General features: G+C 41.7%; 23 non-coding genes across 23 annotated transcripts; all 23 read left to right on the top strand.

Moving 5' to 3' along the window:
* Positions 1-289: 289 nt before the first annotated feature.
* Positions 290-408, top strand: LOC141308237 (5S ribosomal RNA). The gene has a single exon (XR_012347165.1). It is a non-coding gene; the product is annotated as a 5S ribosomal RNA (ribosomal RNA).
* A 753-nt stretch (positions 409-1,161) lies between these two features.
* Positions 1,162-1,280, top strand: LOC141308226 (5S ribosomal RNA). Its single transcript, XR_012347154.1, has one exon. It is a non-coding gene; the product is annotated as a 5S ribosomal RNA (ribosomal RNA).
* Positions 1,281-1,364: 84 nt separating this feature from the next.
* LOC141308215 (5S ribosomal RNA) lies at positions 1,365-1,483 on the top strand. The gene has a single exon (XR_012347143.1). It is a non-coding gene; the product is annotated as a 5S ribosomal RNA (ribosomal RNA).
* A 753-nt stretch (positions 1,484-2,236) lies between these two features.
* LOC141308204 (5S ribosomal RNA) lies at positions 2,237-2,355 on the top strand. The gene has a single exon (XR_012347132.1). It is a non-coding gene; the product is annotated as a 5S ribosomal RNA (ribosomal RNA).
* Positions 2,356-2,439: 84 nt separating this feature from the next.
* LOC141308193 (5S ribosomal RNA) lies at positions 2,440-2,558 on the top strand. The gene has a single exon (XR_012347121.1). It is a non-coding gene; the product is annotated as a 5S ribosomal RNA (ribosomal RNA).
* An 84-nt stretch (positions 2,559-2,642) lies between these two features.
* Positions 2,643-2,761, top strand: LOC141317837 (5S ribosomal RNA). The gene has a single exon (XR_012352191.1). It is a non-coding gene; the product is annotated as a 5S ribosomal RNA (ribosomal RNA).
* Positions 2,762-3,514: 753 nt separating this feature from the next.
* On the top strand, positions 3,515-3,633 carry LOC141308171 (5S ribosomal RNA). Its single transcript, XR_012347099.1, has one exon. It is a non-coding gene; the product is annotated as a 5S ribosomal RNA (ribosomal RNA).
* A 753-nt stretch (positions 3,634-4,386) lies between these two features.
* Positions 4,387-4,505, top strand: LOC141308160 (5S ribosomal RNA). Its single transcript, XR_012347088.1, has one exon. It is a non-coding gene; the product is annotated as a 5S ribosomal RNA (ribosomal RNA).
* An 84-nt stretch (positions 4,506-4,589) lies between these two features.
* On the top strand, positions 4,590-4,708 carry LOC141308149 (5S ribosomal RNA). The gene has a single exon (XR_012347077.1). It is a non-coding gene; the product is annotated as a 5S ribosomal RNA (ribosomal RNA).
* Positions 4,709-5,461: 753 nt separating this feature from the next.
* Positions 5,462-5,580, top strand: LOC141308138 (5S ribosomal RNA). Its single transcript, XR_012347066.1, has one exon. It is a non-coding gene; the product is annotated as a 5S ribosomal RNA (ribosomal RNA).
* A 754-nt stretch (positions 5,581-6,334) lies between these two features.
* LOC141308127 (5S ribosomal RNA) lies at positions 6,335-6,453 on the top strand. The gene has a single exon (XR_012347055.1). It is a non-coding gene; the product is annotated as a 5S ribosomal RNA (ribosomal RNA).
* Positions 6,454-6,537: 84 nt separating this feature from the next.
* LOC141308104 (5S ribosomal RNA) lies at positions 6,538-6,656 on the top strand. Its single transcript, XR_012347033.1, has one exon. It is a non-coding gene; the product is annotated as a 5S ribosomal RNA (ribosomal RNA).
* Positions 6,657-7,409: 753 nt separating this feature from the next.
* On the top strand, positions 7,410-7,528 carry LOC141318498 (5S ribosomal RNA). The gene has a single exon (XR_012352811.1). It is a non-coding gene; the product is annotated as a 5S ribosomal RNA (ribosomal RNA).
* Positions 7,529-7,612: 84 nt separating this feature from the next.
* On the top strand, positions 7,613-7,731 carry LOC141308093 (5S ribosomal RNA). Its single transcript, XR_012347022.1, has one exon. It is a non-coding gene; the product is annotated as a 5S ribosomal RNA (ribosomal RNA).
* Positions 7,732-8,484: 753 nt separating this feature from the next.
* Positions 8,485-8,603, top strand: LOC141308082 (5S ribosomal RNA). Its single transcript, XR_012347011.1, has one exon. It is a non-coding gene; the product is annotated as a 5S ribosomal RNA (ribosomal RNA).
* Positions 8,604-9,356: 753 nt separating this feature from the next.
* LOC141308071 (5S ribosomal RNA) lies at positions 9,357-9,475 on the top strand. The gene has a single exon (XR_012347000.1). It is a non-coding gene; the product is annotated as a 5S ribosomal RNA (ribosomal RNA).
* An 84-nt stretch (positions 9,476-9,559) lies between these two features.
* On the top strand, positions 9,560-9,678 carry LOC141308060 (5S ribosomal RNA). The gene has a single exon (XR_012346989.1). It is a non-coding gene; the product is annotated as a 5S ribosomal RNA (ribosomal RNA).
* A 753-nt stretch (positions 9,679-10,431) lies between these two features.
* LOC141308049 (5S ribosomal RNA) lies at positions 10,432-10,550 on the top strand. Its single transcript, XR_012346978.1, has one exon. It is a non-coding gene; the product is annotated as a 5S ribosomal RNA (ribosomal RNA).
* An 84-nt stretch (positions 10,551-10,634) lies between these two features.
* LOC141308038 (5S ribosomal RNA) lies at positions 10,635-10,753 on the top strand. Its single transcript, XR_012346967.1, has one exon. It is a non-coding gene; the product is annotated as a 5S ribosomal RNA (ribosomal RNA).
* Positions 10,754-10,837: 84 nt separating this feature from the next.
* Positions 10,838-10,956, top strand: LOC141317836 (5S ribosomal RNA). The gene has a single exon (XR_012352190.1). It is a non-coding gene; the product is annotated as a 5S ribosomal RNA (ribosomal RNA).
* Positions 10,957-11,709: 753 nt separating this feature from the next.
* Positions 11,710-11,828, top strand: LOC141308027 (5S ribosomal RNA). Its single transcript, XR_012346956.1, has one exon. It is a non-coding gene; the product is annotated as a 5S ribosomal RNA (ribosomal RNA).
* Positions 11,829-12,581: 753 nt separating this feature from the next.
* LOC141308016 (5S ribosomal RNA) lies at positions 12,582-12,700 on the top strand. The gene has a single exon (XR_012346945.1). It is a non-coding gene; the product is annotated as a 5S ribosomal RNA (ribosomal RNA).
* An 84-nt stretch (positions 12,701-12,784) lies between these two features.
* On the top strand, positions 12,785-12,903 carry LOC141308005 (5S ribosomal RNA). The gene has a single exon (XR_012346934.1). It is a non-coding gene; the product is annotated as a 5S ribosomal RNA (ribosomal RNA).
* The last annotated feature ends 499 nt before the right edge of the window (positions 12,904-13,402 follow it).

Genomic DNA, 13,402 nt, shown 5'->3' with positions numbered 1-13,402 from the left:
ATCGTGTTGTTTTAAAGTCTTTTATGTGAACCTTGTAAATAAACCAAATCTATTTAAACCAATCTTCTTTTATGTCTCATTCTTTTAACCACTAGTCATCTCTCACAGTTAAATCTGACCCCATTTTAGTCTTGTAACTCGGCTGATAAGGCCGATTGTTACACTTGGATGGGAGACCGCCTGGGATTACCAGGTGCTGTAAGCTTTTGCCTTTTCTTCACTATTTATATAATATGCTGGCTTTTACGGAGGCTGATCTTTAAATAGCCCACTTTTTGGAGCAGCCCTCGCTTACGGCCATACCGCGCTGAGAGCGCCCGATCTCGTCTGATCTCGGAAGCTAAGCAGCGTCGGGCCTGCTTAGTACTTGGATGGGAGACCGCCTGGGAATACCAGGTGCTGTAAGCTTTTGCCTTTTCTTCACTATTTATATAATATGCTGGCTTTTAGAAAGACGTGTTTTACCGCTCTATTTATTACAATCATTTAAATGTATTATAGAGTTTTAAGTGTTTTACATGTTTTTTAGGCCATTTTATTACTCTTAACATTTTAAGTGAGTGTGTGTCTTTAAAAAATGGATGGTTGGCCTGCCATGTGACTAGACACATGACAGGAAGCAGGAAGTACAACTGTATAAGAGAGCAGCATGACAAACAAAGGACAGTCACCAAACTGTTGGATTGAGGAGTTGCTAATTTTAGAGCTCACCTTTCCATTCACCACCTGCAAACTTTGGATTACACTTTCTGTGGATTGTATATACACCGGTGGACACTCACATTGGACTTATCAACACACTGGGATTCTTGGACTGTTTTTAGGGTATGGACAAATGAACTGTATTCTTTTAACAGCGTTTACCTCGTTTTATCGTGTTGTTTTAAAGTCTTTTATGTGAACCTTGTAAATAAACCAAATCTATTTAAACCAATCTTCTTTTATGTCTCATTCTTTTAACCACTAGTCATCTCTCACAGTTAAATCTGATCCCATTTTAGTCTTGTAACTCGGCTGATAAGGCCGATTGTTACACTTGGATGGGAGACCGCCTGGGAATACCAGGTGCTGTAAGCTTTTGCCTTTTCTTCACTATTTATATAATATGCTGGCTTTTACGGAGGCTGATCTTTAAATAGCCCACTTTTTGGAGCAGCCCTCGCTTACGGCCATACCGCGCTGAGAGCGCCCGATCTCGTCTGATCTCGGAAGCTAAGCAGCGTCGGGCCTGCTTAGTACTTGGATGGGAGACCGCCTGGGAATACCAGGTGCTGTAAGCTTTTGCCTTTTCTTCACTATTTATATAATATGCTGGCTTTTACGGAGGCTGATCTTTAAATAGCCCACTTTTTGGAGCAGCCCTCGCTTACGGCCATACCGCGCTGAGAGCGCCCGATCTCGTCTGATCTCGGAAGCTAAGCAGCGTCGGGCCTGCTTAGTACTTGGATGGGAGACCGCCTGGGAATACCAGGTGCTGTAAGCTTTTGCCTTTTCTTCACTATTTATATAATATGCTGGCTTTTAGAAAGACGTGTTTTACCGCTCTATTTATTACAATCATTTAAATGTATTATAGAGTTTTAAGTGTTTTACATGTTTTTTAGGCCATTTTATTACTCTTAACATTTTAAGTGAGTGTGTGTCTTTAAAAAATGGATGGTTGGCCTGCCATGTGACTAGACACATGACAGGAAGCAGGAAGTACAACTGTATAAGAGAGCAGCATGACAAACAAAGGACAGTCACCAAACTGTTGGATTGAGGAGTTGCTAATTTTAGAGCTCACCTTTCCATTCACCACCTGCAAACTTTGGATTACACTTTCTGTGGATTGTATATACACCGGTGGACACTCACATTGGACTTATCAACACACTGGGATTCTTGGACTGTTTTTAGGGTATGGACAAATGAACTGTATTCTTTTAACAGCGTTTACCTCGTTTTATCGTGTTGTTTTAAAGTCTTTTATGTGAACCTTGTAAATAAACCAAATCTATTTAAACCAATCTTCTTTTATGTCTCATTCTTTTAACCACTAGTCATCTCTCACAGTTAAATCTGATCCCATTTTAGTCTTGTAACTCGGCTGATAAGGCCGATTGTTACACTTGGATGGGAGACCGCCTGGGAATACCAGGTGCTGTAAGCTTTTGCCTTTTCTTCACTATTTATATAATATGCTGGCTTTTACGGAGGCTGATCTTTAAATAGCCCACTTTTTGGAGCAGCCCTCGCTTACGGCCATACCGCGCTGAGAGCGCCCGATCTCGTCTGATCTCGGAAGCTAAGCAGCGTCGGGCCTGCTTAGTACTTGGATGGGAGACCGCCTGGGAATACCAGGTGCTGTAAGCTTTTGCCTTTTCTTCACTATTTATATAATATGCTGGCTTTTACGGAGGCTGATCTTTAAATAGCCCACTTTTTGGAGCAGCCCTCGCTTACGGCCATACCGCGCTGAGAGCGCCCGATCTCGTCTGATCTCGGAAGCTAAGCAGCGTCGGGCCTGCTTAGTACTTGGATGGGAGACCGCCTGGGAATACCAGGTGCTGTAAGCTTTTGCCTTTTCTTCACTATTTATATAATATGCTGGCTTTTACGGAGGCTGATCTTTAAATAGCCCACTTTTTGGAGCAGCCCTCGCTTACGGCCATACCGCGCTGAGAGCGCCCGATCTCGTCTGATCTCGGAAGCTAAGCAGGGTCGGGCCTGCTTAGTACTTGGATGGGAGACCGCCTGGGAATACCAGGTGCTGTAAGCTTTTGCCTTTTCTTCACTATTTATATAATATGCTGGCTTTTAGAAAGACGTGTTTTACCGCTCTATTTATTACAATCATTTAAATGTATTATAGAGTTTTAAGTGTTTTACATGTTTTTTAGGCCATTTTATTACTCTTAACATTTTAAGTGAGTGTGTGTCTTTAAAAAATGGATGGTTGGCCTGCCATGTGACTAGACACATGACAGGAAGCAGGAAGTACAACTGTATAAGAGAGCAGCATGACAAACAAAGGACAGTCACCAAACTGTTGGATTGAGGAGTTGCTAATTTTAGAGCTCACCTTTCCATTCACCACCTGCAAACTTTGGATTACACTTTCTGTGGATTGTATATACACCGGTGGACACTCACATTGGACTTATCAACACACTGGGATTCTTGGACTGTTTTTAGGGTATGGACAAATGAACTGTATTCTTTTAACAGCGTTTACCTCGTTTTATCGTGTTGTTTTAAAGTCTTTTATGTGAACCTTGTAAATAAACCAAATCTATTTAAACCAATCTTCTTTTATGTCTCATTCTTTTAACCACTAGTCATCTCTCACAGTTAAATCTGACCCCATTTTAGTCTTGTAACTCGGCTGATAAGGCCGATTGTTACACTTGGATGGGAGACCGCCTGGGATTACCAGGTGCTGTAAGCTTTTGCCTTTTCTTCACTATTTATATAATATGCTGGCTTTTACGGAGGCTGATCTTTAAATAGCCCACTTTTTGGAGCAGCCCTCGCTTACGGCCATACCGCGCTGAGAGCGCCCGATCTCGTCTGATCTCGGAAGCTAAGCAGCGTCGGGCCTGCTTAGTACTTGGATGGGAGACCGCCTGGGAATACCAGGTGCTGTAAGCTTTTGCCTTTTCTTCACTATTTATATAATATGCTGGCTTTTAGAAAGACGTGTTTTACCGCTCTATTTATTACAATCATTTAAATGTATTATAGAGTTTTAAGTGTTTTACATGTTTTTTAGGCCATTTTATTACTCTTAACATTTTAAGTGAGTGTGTGTCTTTAAAAAATGGATGGTTGGCCTGCCATGTGACTAGACACATGACAGGAAGCAGGAAGTACAACTGTATAAGAGAGCAGCATGACAAACAAAGGACAGTCACCAAACTGTTGGATTGAGGAGTTGCTAATTTTAGAGCTCACCTTTCCATTCACCACCTGCAAACTTTGGATTACACTTTCTGTGGATTGTATATACACCGGTGGACACTCACATTGGACTTATCAACACACTGGGATTCTTGGACTGTTTTTAGGGTATGGACAAATGAACTGTATTCTTTTAACAGCGTTTACCTCGTTTTATCGTGTTGTTTTAAAGTCTTTTATGTGAACCTTGTAAATAAACCAAATCTATTTAAACCAATCTTCTTTTATGTCTCATTCTTTTAACCACTAGTCATCTCTCACAGTTAAATCTGATCCCATTTTAGTCTTGTAACTCGGCTGATAAGGCCGATTGTTACACTTGGATGGGAGACCGCCTGGGAATACCAGGTGCTGTAAGCTTTTGCCTTTTCTTCACTATTTATATAATATGCTGGCTTTTACGGAGGCTGATCTTTAAATAGCCCACTTTTTGGAGCAGCCCTCGCTTACGGCCATACCGCGCTGAGAGCGCCCGATCTCGTCTGATCTCGGAAGCTAAGCAGCGTCGGGCCTGCTTAGTACTTGGATGGGAGACCGCCTGGGAATACCAGGTGCTGTAAGCTTTTGCCTTTTCTTCACTATTTATATAATATGCTGGCTTTTACGGAGGCTGATCTTTAAATAGCCCACTTTTTGGAGCAGCCCTCGCTTACGGCCATACCGCGCTGAGAGCGCCCGATCTCGTCTGATCTCGGAAGCTAAGCAGCGTCGGGCCTGCTTAGTACTTGGATGGGAGACCGCCTGGGAATACCAGGTGCTGTAAGCTTTTGCCTTTTCTTCACTATTTATATAATATGCTGGCTTTTAGAAAGACGTGTTTTACCGCTCTATTTATTACAATCATTTAAATGTATTATAGAGTTTTAAGTGTTTTACATGTTTTTTAGGCCATTTTATTACTCTTAACATTTTAAGTGAGTGTGTGTCTTTAAAAAATGGATGGTTGGCCTGCCATGTGACTAGACACATGACAGGAAGCAGGAAGTACAACTGTATAAGAGAGCAGCATGACAAACAAAGGACAGTCACCAAACTGTTGGATTGAGGAGTTGCTAATTTTAGAGCTCACCTTTCCATTCACCACCTGCAAACTTTGGATTACACTTTCTGTGGATTGTATATACACCGGTGGACACTCACATTGGACTTATCAACACACTGGGATTCTTGGACTGTTTTTAGGGTATGGACAAATGAACTGTATTCTTTTAACAGCGTTTACCTCGTTTTATCGTGTTGTTTTAAAGTCTTTTATGTGAACCTTGTAAATAAACCAAATCTATTTAAACCAATCTTCTTTTATGTCTCATTCTTTTAACCACTAGTCATCTCTCACAGTTAAATCTGACCCCATTTTAGTCTTGTAACTCGGCTGATAAGGCCGATTGTTACACTTGGATGGGAGACCGCCTGGGATTACCAGGTGCTGTAAGCTTTTGCCTTTTCTTCACTATTTATATAATATGCTGGCTTTTACGGAGGCTGATCTTTAAATAGCCCACTTTTTGGAGCAGCCCTCGCTTACGGCCATACCGCGCTGAGAGCGCCCGATCTCGTCTGATCTCGGAAGCTAAGCAGCGTCGGGCCTGCTTAGTACTTGGATGGGAGACCGCCTGGGAATACCAGGTGCTGTAAGCTTTTGCCTTTTCTTCACTATTTATATAATATGCTGGCTTTTAGAAAGACGTGTTTTACCGCTCTATTTATTACAATCATTTAAATGTATTATAGAGTTTTAAGTGTTTTACATGTTTTTTTAGGCCATTTTATTACTCTTAACATTTTAAGTGAGTGTGTGTCTTTAAAAAATGGATGGTTGGCCTGCCATGTGACTAGACACATGACAGGAAGCAGGAAGTACAACTGTATAAGAGAGCAGCATGACAAACAAAGGACAGTCACCAAACTGTTGGATTGAGGAGTTGCTAATTTTAGAGCTCACCTTTCCATTCACCACCTGCAAACTTTGGATTACACTTTCTGTGGATTGTATATACACCGGTGGACACTCACATTGGACTTATCAACACACTGGGATTCTTGGACTGTTTTTAGGGTATGGACAAATGAACTGTATTCTTTTAACAGCGTTTACCTCGTTTTATCGTGTTGTTTTAAAGTCTTTTATGTTAACCTTGTAAATAAACCAAATCTATTTAAACCAATCTTCTTTTATGTCTCATTCTTTTAACCACTAGTCATCTCTCACAGTTAAATCTGACCCCATTTTAGTCTTGTAACTCGGCTGATAAGGCCGATTGTTACACTTGGATGGGAGACCGCCTGGGAATACCAGGTGCTGTAAGCTTTTGCCTTTTCTTCACTATTTATATAATATGCTGGCTTTTACGGAGGCTGATCTTTAAATAGCCCACTTTTTGGAGCAGCCCTCGCTTACGGCCATACCGCGCTGAGAGCGCCCGATCTCGTCTGATCTCGGAAGCTAAGCAGCGTCGGGCCTGCTTAGTACTTGGATGGGAGACCGCCTGGGAATACCAGGTGCTGTAAGCTTTTGCCTTTTCTTCACTATTTATATAATATGCTGGCTTTTACGGAGGCTGATCTTTAAATAGCCCACTTTTTGGAGCAGCCCTCGCTTACGGCCATACCGCGCTGAGAGCGCCCGATCTCGTCTGATCTCGGAAGCTAAGCAGCGTCGGGCCTGCTTAGTACTTGGATGGGAGACCGCCTGGGAATACCAGGTGCTGTAAGCTTTTGCCTTTTCTTCACTATTTATATAATATGCTGGCTTTTAGAAAGACGTGTTTTACCGCTCTATTTATTACAATCATTTAAATGTATTATAGAGTTTTAAGTGTTTTACATGTTTTTTAGGCCATTTTATTACTCTTAACATTTTAAGTGAGTGTGTGTCTTTAAAAAATGGATGGTTGGCCTGCCATGTGACTAGACACATGACAGGAAGCAGGAAGTACAACTGTATAAGAGAGCAGCATGACAAACAAAGGACAGTCACCAAACTGTTGGATTGAGGAGTTGCTAATTTTAGAGCTCACCTTTCCATTCACCACCTGCAAATTTTGGATTACACTTTCTGTGGATTGTATATACACCGGTGGACACTCACATTGGACTTATCAACACACTGGGATTCTTGGACTGTTTTTAGGGTATGGACAAATGAACTGTATTCTTTTAACAGCGTTTACCTCGTTTTATCGTGTTGTTTTAAAGTCTTTTATGTGAACCTTGTAAATAAACCAAATCTATTTAAACCAATCTTCTTTTATGTCTCATTCTTTTAACCACTAGTCATCTCTCACAGTTAAATCTGATCCCATTTTAGTCTTGTAACTCGGCTGATAAGGCCGATTGTTACACTTGGATGGGAGACCGCCTGGGAATACCAGGTGCTGTAAGCTTTTGCCTTTTCTTCACTATTTATATAATATGCTGGCTTTTACGGAGGCTGATCTTTAAATAGCCCACTTTTTGGAGCAGCCCTCGCTTACGGCCATACCGCGCTGAGAGCGCCCGATCTCGTCTGATCTCGGAAGCTAAGCAGCGTCGGGCCTGCTTAGTTCTTGGATGGGAGACCGCCTGGGAATACCAGGTGCTGTAAGCTTTTGCCTTTTCTTCACTATTTATATAATATGCTGGCTTTTACGGAGGCTGATCTTTAAATAGCCCACTTTTTGGAGCAGCCCTCGCTTACGGCCATACCGCGCTGAGAGCGCCCGATCTCGTCTGATCTCGGAAGCTAAGCAGCGTCGGGCCTGCTTAGTACTTGGATGGGAGACCGCCTGGGAATACCAGGTGCTGTAAGCTTTTGCCTTTTCTTCACTATTTATATAATATGCTGGCTTTTAGAAAGACGTGTTTTACCGCTCTATTTATTACAATCATTTAAATGTATTATAGAGTTTTAAGTGTTTTACATGTTTTTTAGGCCATTTTATTACTCTTAACATTTTAAGTGAGTGTGTGTCTTTAAAAAATGGATGGTTGGCCTGCCATGTGACTAGACACATGACAGGAAGCAGGAAGTACAACTGTATAAGAGAGCAGCATGACAAACAAAGGACAGTCACCAAACTGTTGGATTGAGGAGTTGCTAATTTTAGAGCTCACCTTTCCATTCACCACCTGCAAACTTTGGATTACACTTTCTGTGGATTGTATATACACCGGTGGACACTCACATTGGACTTATCAACACACTGGGATTCTTGGACTGTTTTTAGGGTATGGACAAATGAACTGTATTCTTTTAACAGCGTTTACCTCGTTTTATCGTGTTGTTTTAAAGTCTTTTATGTGAACCTTGTAAATAAACCAAATCTATTTAAACCAATCTTCTTTTATGTCTCATTCTTTTAACCACTAGTCATCTCTCACAGTTAAATCTGACCCCATTTTAGTCTTGTAACTCGGCTGATAAGGCCGATTGTTACACTTGGATGGGAGACCGCCTGGGATTACCAGGTGCTGTAAGCTTTTGCCTTTTCTTCACTATTTATATAATATGCTGGCTTTTACGGAGGCTGATCTTTAAATAGCCCACTTTTTGGAGCAGCCCTCGCTTACGGCCATACCGCGCTGAGAGCGCCCGATCTCGTCTGATCTCGGAAGCTAAGCAGCGTCGGGCCTGCTTAGTACTTGGATGGGAGACCGCCTGGGAATACCAGGTGCTGTAAGCTTTTGCCTTTTCTTCACTATTTATATAATATGCTGGCTTTTAGAAAGACGTGTTTTACCGCTCTATTTATTACAATCATTTAAATGTATTATAGAGTTTTAAGTGTTTTACATGTTTTTTAGGCCATTTTATTACTCTTAACATTTTAAGTGAGTGTGTGTCTTTAAAAAATGGATGGTTGGCCTGCCATGTGACTAGACACATGACAGGAAGCAGGAAGTACAACTGTATAAGAGAGCAGCATGACAAACAAAGGACAGTCACCAAACTGTTGGATTGAGGAGTTGCTAATTTTAGAGCTCACCTTTCCATTCACCACCTGCAAACTTTGGATTACACTTTCTGTGGATTGTATATACACCGGTGGACACTCACATTGGACTTATCAACACACTGGGATTCTTGGACTGTTTTTAGGGTATGGACAAATGAACTGTATTCTTTTAACAGCGTTTACCTCGTTTTATCGTGTTGTTTTAAAGTCTTTTATGTGAACCTTGTAAATAAACCAAATCTATTTAAACCAATCTTCTTTTATGTCTCATTCTTTTAACCACTAGTCATCTCTCACAGTTAAATCTGATCCCATTTTAGTCTTGTAACTCGGCTGATAAGGCCGATTGTTACACTTGGATGGGAGACCGCCTGGGAATACCAGGTGCTGTAAGCTTTTGCCTTTTCTTCACTATTTATATAATATGCTGGCTTTTACGGAGGCTGATCTTTAAATAGCCCACTTTTTGGAGCAGCCCTCGCTTACGGCCATACCGCGCTGAGAGCGCCCGATCTCGTCTGATCTCGGAAGCTAAGCAGCGTCGGGCCTGCTTAGTACTTGGATGGGAGACCGCCTGGGAATACCAGGTGCTGTAAGCTTTTGCCTTTTCTTCACTATTTATATAATATGCTGGCTTTTACGGAGGCTGATCTTTAAATAGCCCACTTTTTGGAGCAGCCCTCGCTTACGGCCATACCGCGCTGAGAGCGCCCGATCTCGTCTGATCTCGGAAGCTAAGCAGCGTCGGGCCTGCTTAGTACTTGGATGGGAGACCGCCTGGGAATACCAGGTGCTGTAAGCTTTTGCCTTTTCTTCACTATTTATATAATATGCTGGCTTTTAGAAAGACGTGTTTTACCGCTCTATTTATTACAATCATTTAAATGTATTATAGAGTTTTAAGTGTTTTACATGTTTTTTAGGCCATTTTATTACTCTTAACATTTTAAGTGAGTGTGTGTCTTTAAAAAATGGATGGTTGGCCTGCCATGTGACTAGACACATGACAGGAAGCAGGAAGTACAACTGTATAAGAGAGCAGCATGACAAACAAAGGACAGTCACCAAACTGTTGGATTGAGGAGTTGCTAATTTTAGAGCTCACCTTTCCATTCACCACCTGCAAACTTTGGATTACACTTTCTGTGGATTGTATATACACCGGTGGACACTCACATTGGACTTATCAACACACTGGGATTCTTGGACTGTTTTTAGGGTATGGACAAATGAACTGTATTCTTTTAACAGCGTTTACCTCGTTTTATCGTGTTGTTTTAAAGTCTTTTATGTGAACCTTGTAAATAAACCAAATCTATTTAAACCAATCTTCTTTTATGTCTCATTCTTTTAACCACTAGTCATCTCTCACAGTTAAATCTGATCCCATTTTAGTCTTGTAACTCGGCTGATAAGGCCGATTGTTACACTTGGATGGGAGACCGCCTGGGAATACCAGGTGCTGTAAGCTTTTGCCTTTTCTTCACTATTTATATAATATGCTGGCTTTTACGGAGGCTGATCTTTAAATAGCCCACTTTTTGGAGCAGCCCTCGCTTACGGCCATACCGCGCTGAGAGCGCCCGATCTCGTCTGATCTCGGAAGCTAAGCAGCGTCGGGCCTGCTTAGTACTTGGATGGGAGACCGCCTGGGAATACCAGGTGCTGTAAGCTTTTGCCTTTTCTTCACTATTTATATAATATGCTGGCTTTTACGGAGGCTGATCTTTAAATAGCCCACTTTTTGGAGCAGCCCTCGCTTACGGCCATACCGCGCTGAGAGCGCCCGATCTCGTCTGATCTCGGAAGCTAAGCAGCGTCGGGCCTGCTTAGTACTTGGATGGGAGACCGCCTGGGAATACCAGGTGCTGTAAGCTTTTGCCTTTTCTTCACTATTTATATAATATGCTGGCTTTTACGGAGGCTGATCTTTAAATAGCCCACTTTTTGGAGCAGCCCTCGCTTACGGCCATACCGCGCTGAGAGCGCCCGATCTCGTCTGATCTCGGAAGCTAAGCAGGGTCGGGCCTGCTTAGTACTTGGATGGGAGACCGCCTGGGAATACCAGGTGCTGTAAGCTTTTGCCTTTTCTTCACTATTTATATAATATGCTGGCTTTTAGAAAGACGTGTTTTACCGCTCTATTTATTACAATCATTTAAATGTATTATAGAGTTTTAAGTGTTTTACATGTTTTTTAGGCCATTTTATTACTCTTAACATTTTAAGTGAGTGTGTGTCTTTAAAAAATGGATGGTTGGCCTGCCATGTGACTAGACACATGACAGGAAGCAGGAAGTACAACTGTATAAGAGAGCAGCATGACAAACAAAGGACAGTCACCAAACTGTTGGATTGAGGAGTTGCTAATTTTAGAGCTCACCTTTCCATTCACCACCTGCAAACTTTGGATTACACTTTCTGTGGATTGTATATACACCGGTGGACACTCACATTGGACTTATCAACACACTGGGATTCTTGGACTGTTTTTAGGGTATGGACAAATGAACTGTATTCTTTTAACAGCGTTTACCTCGTTTTATCGTGTTGTTTTAAAGTCTTTTATGTGAACCTTGTAAATAAACCAAATCTATTTAAACCAATCTTCTTTTATGTCTCATTCTTTTAACCACTAGTCATCTCTCACAGTTAAATCTGACCCCATTTTAGTCTTGTAACTCGGCTGATAAGGCCGATTGTTACACTTGGATGGGAGACCGCCTGGGATTACCAGGTGCTGTAAGCTTTTGCCTTTTCTTCACTATTTATATAATATGCTGGCTTTTACGGAGGCTGATCTTTAAATAGCCCACTTTTTGGAGCAGCCCTCGCTTACGGCCATACCGCGCTGAGAGCGCCCGATCTCGTCTGATCTCGGAAGCTAAGCAGCGTCGGGCCTGCTTAGTACTTGGATGGGAGACCGCCTGGGAATACCAGGTGCTGTAAGCTTTTGCCTTTTCTTCACTATTTATATAATATGCTGGCTTTTAGAAAGACGTGTTTTACCGCTCTATTTATTACAATCATTTAAATGTATTATAGAGTTTTAAGTGTTTTACATGTTTTTTAGGCCATTTTATTACTCTTAACATTTTAAGTGAGTGTGTGTCTTTAAAAAATGGATGGTTGGCCTGCCATGTGACTAGACACATGACAGGAAGCAGGAAGTACAACTGTATAAGAGAGCAGCATGACAAACAAAGGACAGTCACCAAACTGTTGGATTGAGGAGTTGCTAATTTTAGAGCTCACCTTTCCATTCACCACCTGCAAACTTTGGATTACACTTTCTGTGGATTGTATATACACCGGTGGACACTCACATTGGACTTATCAACACACTGGGATTCTTGGACTGTTTTTAGGGTATGGACAAATGAACTGTATTCTTTTAACAGCGTTTACCTCGTTTTATCGTGTTGTTTTAAAGTCTTTTATGTGAACCTTGTAAATAAACCAAATCTATTTAAACCAATCTTCTTTTATGTCTCATTCTTTTAACCACTAGTCATCTCTCACAGTTAAATCTGATCCCATTTTAGTCTTGTAACTCGGCTGATAAGGCCGATTGTTACACTTGGATGGGAGACCGCCTGGGAATACCAGGTGCTGTAAGCTTTTGCCTTTTCTTCACTATTTATATAATATGCTGGCTTTTACGGAGGCTGATCTTTAAATAGCCCACTTTTTGGAGCAGCCCTCGCTTACGGCCATACCGCGCTGAGAGCGCCCGATCTCGTCTGATCTCGGAAGCTAAGCAGCGTCGGGCCTGCTTAGTACTTGGATGGGAGACCGCCTGGGAATACCAGGTGCTGTAAGCTTTTGCCTTTTCTTCACTATTTATATAATATGCTGGCTTTTACGGAGGCTGATCTTTAAATAGCCCACTTTTTGGAGCAGCCCTCGCTTACGGCCATACCGCGCTGAGAGCGCCCGATCTCGTCTGATCTCGGAAGCTAAGCAGCGTCGGGCCTGCTTAGTACTTGGATGGGAGACCGCCTGGGAATACCAGGTGCTGTAAGCTTTTGCCTTTTCTTCACTATTTATATAATATGCTGGCTTTTAGAAAGACGTGTTTTACCGCTCTATTTATTACAATCATTTAAATGTATTATAGAGTTTTAAGTGTTTTACATGTTTTTTAGGCCATTTTATTACTCTTAACATTTTAAGTGAGTGTGTGTCTTTAAAAAATGGATGGTTGGCCTGCCATGTGACTAGACACATGACAGGAAGCAGGAAGTACAACTGTATAAGAGAGCAGCATGACAAACAAAGGACAGTCACCAAACTGTTGGATTGAGGAGTTGCTAATTTTAGAGCTCACCTTTCCATTCACCACCTGCAAACTTTGGATTACACTTTCTGTGGATTGTATATACACCGGTGGACACTCACATTGGACTTATCAACACACTGGGATTCTTGGACTGTTTTTAGGGTATGGACAAATGAACTGTATTCTTTTAACAGCGTTTACCTCGTTTTATCGTGTTGTTTTAAAGTCTTTTATGTGAACCTTG

Source organism: Garra rufa, chromosome 1, assembly GCF_049309525.1.
Source record: "Garra rufa chromosome 1, GarRuf1.0, whole genome shotgun sequence".
NCBI classification, from domain to species: Eukaryota; Metazoa; Chordata; class Actinopteri; order Cypriniformes; family Cyprinidae; genus Garra; species Garra rufa.
This window is presented reverse-complemented; position numbering and strand designations above follow the sequence as displayed.